The sequence below is a fragment of the Otolemur garnettii genome, unplaced genomic scaffold (genome assembly GCF_000181295.1).
Source record: "Otolemur garnettii isolate 467f Iridium unplaced genomic scaffold, OtoGar3 scaffold00129, whole genome shotgun sequence".
Taxonomy (NCBI): domain Eukaryota; kingdom Metazoa; phylum Chordata; class Mammalia; order Primates; family Galagidae; genus Otolemur; species Otolemur garnettii.
Window position 1 is genome coordinate 3,047,491 of NW_003852524.1, and position 9,898 is coordinate 3,057,388.

The following is a 9,898-nucleotide window of genomic DNA, read 5'->3' on the forward strand; positions in this document are numbered from 1 at the left end:
TTTTTTTTTTTTTTTTTTTTTGAGACAGAGTCTCACTCTCTCACCTTGGATAGAGCGCTCTGGTGTTACAGCTCACAGAAGCTTCAAACTCTTAGGTTCAGGAGATACTCTGGCCTCCACCTCTCAAGTAGCTGGGGCCAAACATCCCCACCATAATGCCTGGCTAATTTTTCTGTTTTTAGTAGAGATGGGTTCTCAATGTTGCTCAGGCTGGTCTCGAACTTCTGAGATCAAGTAGTTCTCTGGCCTTGGACTCTGAGAGTGCTAGGATTACAGATGTGAGCTATTGTGCCCAGCCTAGAAAAGTTTAATCTCCAGCTTTTGAGGTGCTCAGATTATGTTGAGGTGCTCAACTGACCCAATGACCCCTGTTTAGACTGAAGATTTGTGAAAAAAAATGTATATTTTCAGAGATGGGGTCTTGCTATATTGCAAACCCTGGGCTCAAGTGATCCTCCAGTTCCAGCCTCCCAAGTATCAAACTCCTGGGCTCAAGTGATCCTCTGGTTTCAGCCTTGCAAGTATCTAGAATTATAGGCATGAGCCATTGCACCCAGCTGATAATGTTATTTTAAGCTAAGTTTGGCATGACTTTTTACATAGTCCTAGTTACTAGAACATGTGCTTTGATGAATTTGGCCTTAGGGAGTCTCCCTAAGCTGACTTCTGTCATTTGACATGACCCCAGTGCTCTGCAAGAATTTCCTTGCTTTCTGTTGTAATATGATGTCTTAAACTCACTCTGTGCATTCTCTGTTTCAGATCTGAAATCAGCCTTTTCCCCAAAGAGCCATGGTTTTCTTTAGTGAGGAACGATATTTAGGATTCAAAATCTGGGCATTAGGAAAGCTTTCCACGGAACAAATTACAATGGAAATATTACAAATGATGACAATAAAACATTTTAACATGTTTCCCAGAGCAGAATTGAAAGAAAACCAGTGAAGCTCAACAAAGTGGACAAGAGAAATATCAAAGATCCAGTAAAAATAAAAATCAGCATGGACAGGCGGTTCTCAGAAGGTGGAATGCCAACAAATAATACTTATTGAATCATTTTCAACTCTGAGTAATGAAAAAGAGGACGTATACTGTTTTCCTCTATCAAATTGATAGATTTCCCTTAAAAGAAATAAGCCTCAGTGCTGACGAGAATGCAGTACCTCCGTGATCTAGTACACGGTGGGAATGTACTGGTGGGAATGCATCCTGATTATTGGTTTTCCGCTACCTAATTTGGTAATGTGAATTAGAAGTCTCACAAAGTTCATGCCATTTCTACTAGATAGGATAAAGCCTAAGACACTATCAGAAAGAGGTAGCAAAATGAAGCGTCTTAAGGAAAACACTTTTTTTTTCTTTGATACAGCAGTCCAGAGTGAGTGGTCCAGGTTGGAAGGGCAGCTCGGTGGTCATTTAGGGGTCCAGTTTTCTTCCATTCCTTTGCTCTGCCATTCCCTAAGTGTTCGAGCCGTATGGCTGAAGGTAGGGCTCAGGCAGGTCTGTATTCTGGCTTGCATGAAGGGTGGGAGAAGTCTAGAACAAGCAGTGTTTTTTTTTTCTCCAAGCAGTGTTCTTTTAAGCAAGGGAGGTGAAATTCTGCTCACAAGGCTAGTTGCAAGGGAGGCTGAGAACTGTAGTCTTTGAACAGATAGCTATGTAGCTAGCCTAAACACTGTTATTTTGGAATCAGACCACATCCTTTGATTCAATAATTCAACTTCTGATAATCTATCCTAATGAAATAAATGAATTACAAAAAACAGGTGTTAATCACTTAGGAAGAAAGCTACTTGAGAACAATTAAGTATTACTGCAGGGTGTGAGGCCATGATAAGGAACTGAATGAGATGGAAAAAAATGAAAAGTTTCAAGTAAAAGATTGAATTTGATTAAGAAGAACATTCTGCTTGCTATATGGAAGACCAGTGGAAGCGGTTGCCATAGTCCAGAAGACAAATGATGATGGTAGCCTGAACTAGGGTTTTAATGGTAGTGGTAGTAATTGTCTTTTGAATGGTAAGCATTTGTTAGCTTTATAGATTTTGGAAGGAACATTTTGTCTGTGAGGTCACATTTCTCACTTAGCTCATAGAGTAAGAAATTAGTGGCGAAAGATCACTCTGTGGGGTTATTGGTACAGATATTTAAAAAGTGCTATTTTTAGATTGCCAAAGTTAATTTTAGTTAGAAAGGTCAGCAAAGGGTGGCACCTGTGGCTCAAGGAGTAGGTTGCTGGCCCCATATACTGGGGGTGCTGAGTTCAAGCCTGGCCCCAGCCAAAAAACTGGAAACAAAAAAAAAGTCAGCAAAATCCTAAGACATTCAAAACAAAAAGACAATTCTTAACTGGAAAAAATATGTAATTTTCATTTTCCTTATCTTAGTTTAATAATTAGTTTTTCTCCCCTAAGTAATCACAAAATATGCAAACCTTTAGCTTTTACTATTTTGTCTTTGTTCCTTACATTTAAAGGACAAAAGTGCTGTTTTCTTGTATGTTTATAGATTACCTCTGCATCATGGAAATAATTCAGTCTAATTCTGATCTATATAATTATTAATGTAATAATAAAATTTTCATTTGATGTGTGATATTTAATTTATTTTTTTTTTGAGAGAGTGTTTCACTATGTTGCCCTTGGTAGAGTGCTGTGACATCACAGCTCACAGCAACCTCAAACTCTTGGGGCTTAAGTGATTCTCTTGCCTCAGCCTCCCAAGTAGCTGGGACTACAGGTGCCCGCCACAATACCTGGCTCTTTTGTTGTTGCAGTTGTCATTGTTGTTTAGCTGACCCAGGCCGGTTTCGAACCTGCCAGCCTGGCTGTATGTGTCTGGTGCTGTAACCACAATGCTAAGGGATCCGAGCCTGATGTATAATATTTAAGAAAGTTATTTGTTTCGTACTTTGTGGGTGTGATATTTTCCCTTGAGAAGATAGCCAGGAAGCTTGTGACTGTGGAATTTAATGAGATTTCATAGGTGCCTAATTTCCATTTTGATCCCTATTGGAAATAAGCCATAAGGAATAAAACCGTTCAAGTTTCCTATGATCTGTCTCTGCCCACAGAACACCTTTGACACCCAATGCGTAGGTTTTTCATACCAAGAAATTCTCCAATTCTCTGCAGATACCAAATGAGTGTCCTACAATTTTATTTAATTCTGATACTCGGTCCCCAGAGTTAAAGCAGACACTACAGATTAAGGGCTCAGTCCCACAAGTCTGCTCCTGACTTCATGGGCCCATTGCAAGCAGTGGGTCCCCAGGTTGCCTGTGCTTCTATCCACCTTGGCTACAATTTGGGGGTTCCCATGACCCCCTCCTTAGGTTTGATAATTTGCTATAATAGGTCACAGAACTCAGGGAAACCACTTTACTTACTATTATTGTTTTTTGATAAAGAATAAAGGACACAAATGAACAGCCAGATAAAGAGGCACAGAAGGTGAGGTCCAGAAGGGTCTCGAGTGCAGCAGCTTTTGTCCCCAGGGAGTTGGTATGCACCACACTCCCGGCACGTGGATGCATTCACCACCTCGGAAGCTCTCCAAACCCTATTGTTGAGGGTTTTTATGGACATTCCATTACCTAGGCACAATTGATTAAATCATTGGCTATTGGTGATTAACTCAGTCATCAGCCCCTCTGGAGGTGGGTAAATCTGAAGTTCCAACCCTCTAATCACATGGCTGATTTCTCTGGCAACTAGCTCCCATCCTGAAACCATCTGGGGAAAGCCCCTGCCCTCAACCAATAGTCACCTTGTTATCATAAACTCAGGTATGGTTAAAAGGGGCTTATTGTAAATAACCAAATATGCTCATCTCACCTCATCACTTAGGAAATTACATGGGTTTTGGTAGCTCTGTACTAGAAACCAGGGATGAAGATCATATATATATGATCAAATATATATAATATATATTTCTTATTATATCACAACATCACAGAGTCAATTCCTTTATTTATTGAACACCTTTATTCTCACCATTTATGTTCACCTAAGGTGGTACCAAAATGCATATTTAATGGGTTTATAAATGGGTTAGTGATAATTCTGTTTCCACACAAATATCTGAAATATAGTTTATAAATCAAATGCACAGGAAGTAATTCAGTGAAAGCAGACAAAGTGAACTTTCCTCTCTGCTAGAGAAGAATTGTTTCTGGTCACTGCTGTTAAACAGTGATTGATTTCATGCTTTTACCTTCATGCAGCTTTTATGATTTTGGTTATTCTTACACTAAAGTCACATTCATTACGTTTTGTCATAATGATGTGAAGATAGAACACGGTTTTGTGACCAGCCCTCAGATTGCGCACTAGACACAGAACATTTATATTATGAACCCTTGAGAAGGTTATTACTTCCTTGTCTTATCACAGAAATAGAATTAGATGCCTGTCACAAACATTCAATTCCCTCCCTCATGCTGATAATCCCCTTGTATACTAGGTACACAGTAGGTGATCAATAAATGACTGCAGAATGAATGAATGCAAGCGTGAATAGATGATTCAGACATTGTCCCTGCTTATGTGCCTGTCTGTCTAGGTCTGTAAGTCCATTTCTGTCCCACCGTATGAGTCCCCTCACAATGGAATTATTGTGTATTGCACTGAGTCTGGTCATTATGTCGGTGCTATGAACTGAACTCAGTGGTGACTAGCTTAAAAAATAAGCCACACCTTATTTTATTACTTACCTACCAGTATTTTATTACTTAAAATTCTCTGTGTAAACTTACATAGAAAAGATGATCTACCGGAGGTGGTGGTGATTTACAGATGAAATCACTCCCACGGCACTGGCATCTTAACAGTGCTCATTCCTCAGCTTCCCCAAACCAGCCATAGACCTCCTTGTTTTTTCCTTCTTTTTTAACAGAAAGAACCTGGCAGAAAATTATTAGGTTTGGGGTGTGTGTGTGTGTGTGAGAGAGAGAGAGAGAGAGAGAGAACGAACACGAACAACAGTTTCCTACTCTGTACCACCTGCTTAAATGCAAGCCAAAGGCGCCCAAATGATGCAACCCACCAGTGTGGAAGGGGCTGGCGGATGGGCTGTCACGTTTGGCTGATCTGATGTCAGAGCAGATCATGTGGTGCTCTGTGGGCAGCTGGGACTGGCCCGCCGAAAGCACATGGATTACAGTCCGAGGCTGTAATGGGAAAGTCGGTTCCTGGGCTGCTGCCTCTTAGACATCAGCCTGCTGGGAAGCTGGGGACTCTCGGACTTGCCCTCTCCGGGCCCCTCCTGCGGCGTGACTCACAGGCGGAGTGCAGAGAGAAGCTGCTGCTCCCAGTAAGTGCTTAAAGGAGGTCTTTATTCAGAGCATTTAGGAAGCGGGGAGGAAGTGCTGGTGTTGCTAGGGGGTGCTGGAAGCTTTTTGTAAAGCCGCTTCCCGGGATCTGGGCTGGGCGGTGTCGCTCTCCGTGCCATCCTGGAGTTCAAAAGCAGCACTGGCGTGCAAATGTTCCCCAGCCCTGATGTCGGTTTGGTCTCCATGGGATGTGTTTTTCTCATTTACATTTTCTATTTTGGTAATTGTAGGGCAGATTTTTTAGATCTGGTTAGAGGGAACTGATTTCAGATTCGCAGACCCAGAGTGGACTTGGTGTCCTCTGTATGGTAAGCAGGGAGAGGGGAGAGAGGGTGGTGGCTCTTTTGGTCAGAATCACTGCTTGTGTTTAAAAGGTGGCTGTATCTGTGCCGGAGAAACATTTGGTAGTGGTTACCACCCCTTCTCTGCTTTGGGCGAGTGGGTCGTAAGCAAGAAAGCAGAGTGAAGCAGCAGTGAAGAGCTTCAATTAGTTTTTAGTATACAGCAGTACTGTTAATATGTTGCCCTTTTTTATGGTCAAAATTTCTATTAGTGTCAGCTGGCAGAACAGGTGCTGGCAGTGGAAGAATGATGGAGTTCTTTCTCCCTTTCCCAGTGAGTGAATTATCTTTTTTGCTTCAAAAGCCTGCTGAAGAGTGGTGAGAAGTGTGAGAGATATTAATAGATTTCTAAGCACTGTGTTTTTGCTTTTTGTTTTTATTTTATTTTTTGCTGGTAATAAGCATCACATGTCCATGCTCATCTATCAGGAATGATTCTCACCTCTTCTGATATCTTAGGTGTGGCCTTTTTGGAAAGCAAAGGGAATAAATCCCAAACCATCTTACTGCTCCCTCTGGGTGTACAACACTAAATTTGTTTTAGAGACTGAAAATCAGCATGTGTTGTTGAAAGGAGCAATCAAGGGGAATTTATGAGGACAGATTGTTTATTTGCCCTGGCACTTTCCTATGAACACTTGACAGAGTTCAAGTCAAGGTGTATGGTGCCCTCTTGAAAGACAACAGGCAAATAATTAGGCTGTATCTTTAAGCATGGGAAAGTCTTTATTCTCCCCCCACCCCCAACTGGTAACCCCTAGTCTTCTCTGTGAGTCTCTGTACAGACTGTAGGTATTGGGGCCAAAGACTGATCCCAGAAACATGTAGGCATTGAAGAAACTTTTGGGTGGGAAAGATGATGGCAGGAAGGTGTATCCTTTTTTATAGCCTTTTGCAATAGATGGTTTAAGTCACAGAACACCAAACAACAGAAAAGAGCTTGCCCCACCCATGGTGTTATGAACAAGAATTGTTCACTTGCCATTCTGTTTCACTGAACTGCATAAACACCAGGGCAGGGACAGTTCTAAATTCATCCTTTTAGTCGGTCACAGGTGCATGTCACATAAGATGAAACCAAAGAAAAATGGAAGACCCCGCCCTTCGCCCGTCTTGTCTTTCTTCCACGTTGTTGAGTGAAGCTAAATTTATCCTAGAAAGGCTCTGTCCCACTGCTGGGGATTTTGTTAGCCATTTCACATAGCACAGTATGAGGAATTCAGAGGTGCTCTTACTGACCCAGCCCTTTCTCTCTGCCTAGACCACACCCCCTTTTTTGGCCACATGCCAAAAACTCTCTCAGAGGGGGAGCCTGATTAAATGATACCCCTACTTGGGCACATTGGTGCCTTGACCAGGAAACCAAGGATCCCTCATTTCTCTGCAGACACTATCAGCTTCTTAGGATATTTTAGAATTTCTTTTCTTCAAATACTAATATGTGTTCAGCAACATGAAAAGAAATGGAAGAGTTATTCATTTTCCTATCTCACATAAACTCCATTTAATGTCTTTGTATCTCCTTCTCGTCTCGTCACATTAAGCCGGCTGTGTTTAATGCAGAAAGGCTGTCGAGATCCTAGATTTCTACCTTTCAGGAGAGGCACCTGCAGTTAGTGACTTAGAGGTAGAACAGATTTTAGGACAGACAGTTCAGTGCTGTATTTTACAGAGGTGAAAACTGGACAGAGTTACACGTCTGGTGAGTGATGACTCCGGACCAAAACCCAGATCTTTTGACTCCCAGTCCAGGGCTCCTTCTACAATCATGCAGCCTAAGGGAAAAACATTTTCCTATAAAATTAGGCAATTTTTCAATTTCAGATTGTTTTCCACTTTATTTAAAATTCTTTGGGATTACTGGCATAGTAGAATCAACACAATTTCACTTTCCTCCCCTAAGAATGTCTTGCTATAGATTAGGAAGTCTTCACAAGGAAAATTAATTTCTATTTTCTTAGGAGCGTAGCACGTGTTTATTTTTGGTGGATCCTGCGATGAGATCACAAATAACAGATTGTCAGAGTTATCCAGTTTTGGGTTAATGGGAAAGGGGCCCGCCCTAATTGATCAGGGGGATTATTGTTCAGTTATGGTAGATCACATACCACGAAAACATTTAGAAACTTCACTCTATTTGGGTGATTTTCTGAGTCATATAATGTACATTCCTCATGCGGGCCTACTCAAGGTGATATATTCAAAACAATTTGAAAGATGTTTAATTTAAAATAAAGCTTCAGATTAATTTTTTCTCTTTAGATTAATGCTAAGCTCACAAGAGATTTTGAAAAAATACTTGTTGATTGAACAATAGAACAAATATGTAGAATATTGCAATGCCTGCTAATGAGTATAATGAGATTTAAAAGGTAAACCAACGTTATGCAGTTCCAGATGTTATTAAAATGTGCATCTGTTAATTGTTCAGTCTAATTTTGGGTGAGAGTCACATATTTGCCTGAAATCAACATAGATGTGAATAAATGTCACATGAAATTAATATATGTTGATGGTGTTTGTAAAAGCAATCAGCACCAAATGAGATTGGGTGTTGTTTAATTACATTTTTGGGAAACCTTAAGGCCAATACAGAGGCCCTCTGATTATGTTCTTGAAAAGCGGTAATCAGTTTCTACTGGTCCAGTGAGGGCATCTTTTCACTGTAGACATTAAACTATAGTGATATATTGGGAGAAATTAGTTCTGGTAGCTTTTAGTGGTTTCAACAAGAATAATTGTGACACTGTTCTAAAGAGCCTGCTTTTTCTAGCTCAGAAACAAATGGCCGTATGTGTAACATTTCTAAATGGTGACATCTTCAAGGAACCCTCCAAATGGTTACTTGTTTTTAACTTCAGGTTATGGAGGTGGGGAAAGAAAACTAGGAAGGGAATATTAGGTGTTAATGTTTCTAATATGGACAGACAGACAGATCAAATGAAGATACCATTTAGTTTAAATAAATGTTATGAAGAGGAAATGCAGAAATAGAATGCGATGAGGTTCAGCAGAGGCTCAGTACAGTGAATAGCTGCTTGTACCCATTTTGCAAATTTCACTCTTGAAGGGAATGGTGCCTTTAACCGATTCCATTTAGGCAGAAAGCACAAGCAAATATCTCTTGTTGTAAACAAAACAACAGATTATAAGTTAATGCTAATGTGTCCACAGCCAGAGCCAAAAGCTTTTCAGGGTTATTATAACACACTGGGCTCTTAGCCCATCCATCTAAATGTCCAAAGTGGACTAAAGTTATGGATCAGTCCATTATATGCACCATCCCACGTGAGAGCCAGATGCTACTGTTTACTGTGCTAGTGACAGCCAGATTCAATGTGAAATCGGAGATTCCTGTCTGGGGTCCGTGGAAGTTATAGATGGATTTTTTCTAATCATGGATTTAGGGTCCTATATTTAACCTATTTTGATTAATGCTGATTATTTTTTCGAACAATCTCTTAAATCTAATTTATACTCAACTGTCTAAACTGTTTAGACAGAGGGCTTCCTTGTGAAACTGTGTTTATTTATTGTCCTTTGGAGGCTGGATGAGATGTGGGTCTTCAGCATATTTTTGCCCTTTGTCTTGAGCATGGAAGAGAAGCCATGAATATCTATTACACAATAACCACCCTTGGAAGGTAGCAACAATGCAGCCTTTGAGGTGATTTGGTAGAAAAACAGTTCTGTGTATATTAGGTTAGAAAAGACTGTCCTGAGTTGGAAAGAAAGTTTTATCATTTAAGACCCAGTATTGGGTTTTGCTGATATTGTTAGGTTTCTTATCCCTCAATCCTTTCCCAGTTGGGTTGTGCCCTTGGCATCAAGTTAAACTGAGTTTTGAGGAAGTATCACAATAATAATAATAGTACTAATAGTAGTAATAATGGCCATAGTAACTATTGTAGAGGAGGAGAGATTTCTGTTCTTCACCCAGCTGGGTACATGGCTGAGGTGCCTATTAAAAAAAGACAGACAAGGGGCAGCGTGTGTTGCTCAGTGAGTAGGGCGCCAGCCTCATGTACCAAGCGTGGCGGGTTCGAACCCGGTCCCAGGCAAACTGCAACAAGAACAAGGAAAAAATATAGCCAGGCATTGTGGCAGGCGCCTGTAGTCCCAGCTACTTGGGAGGCTGAGGCAAGAGGATGGTTTGAACCCAATAGTTTGAGGTTACTGTAAGCTACGATGCCACGACATTCTACCGAGGGCAACAAAGTGAAAC

At 40.8% G+C, this 9,898-nt stretch overlaps 1 protein-coding gene across 21 annotated transcripts in view; it reads left to right on the forward strand.

Annotated features, from left to right (window-relative positions):
• Positions 1 to 9,898, forward strand: part of ANK2 (ankyrin 2) — a 654,255-nt gene that overhangs the window by 104,632 nt on the left and 539,725 nt on the right. For 20 of the 21 annotated variants that reach the window (XM_023518165.1, XM_023518155.1, XM_023518163.1 and 17 more), the window contains exon 1: positions 5,048 to 5,330. The exons of the other annotated variant lie outside the window; for it this stretch is intronic. The gene's annotated coding sequence lies outside the window, so the exon portion shown is untranslated. Of the gene's footprint in view, positions 1 to 5,047; positions 5,331 to 9,898 lie in introns of those variants that run through there. 21 annotated transcript variants of the gene reach the window in all.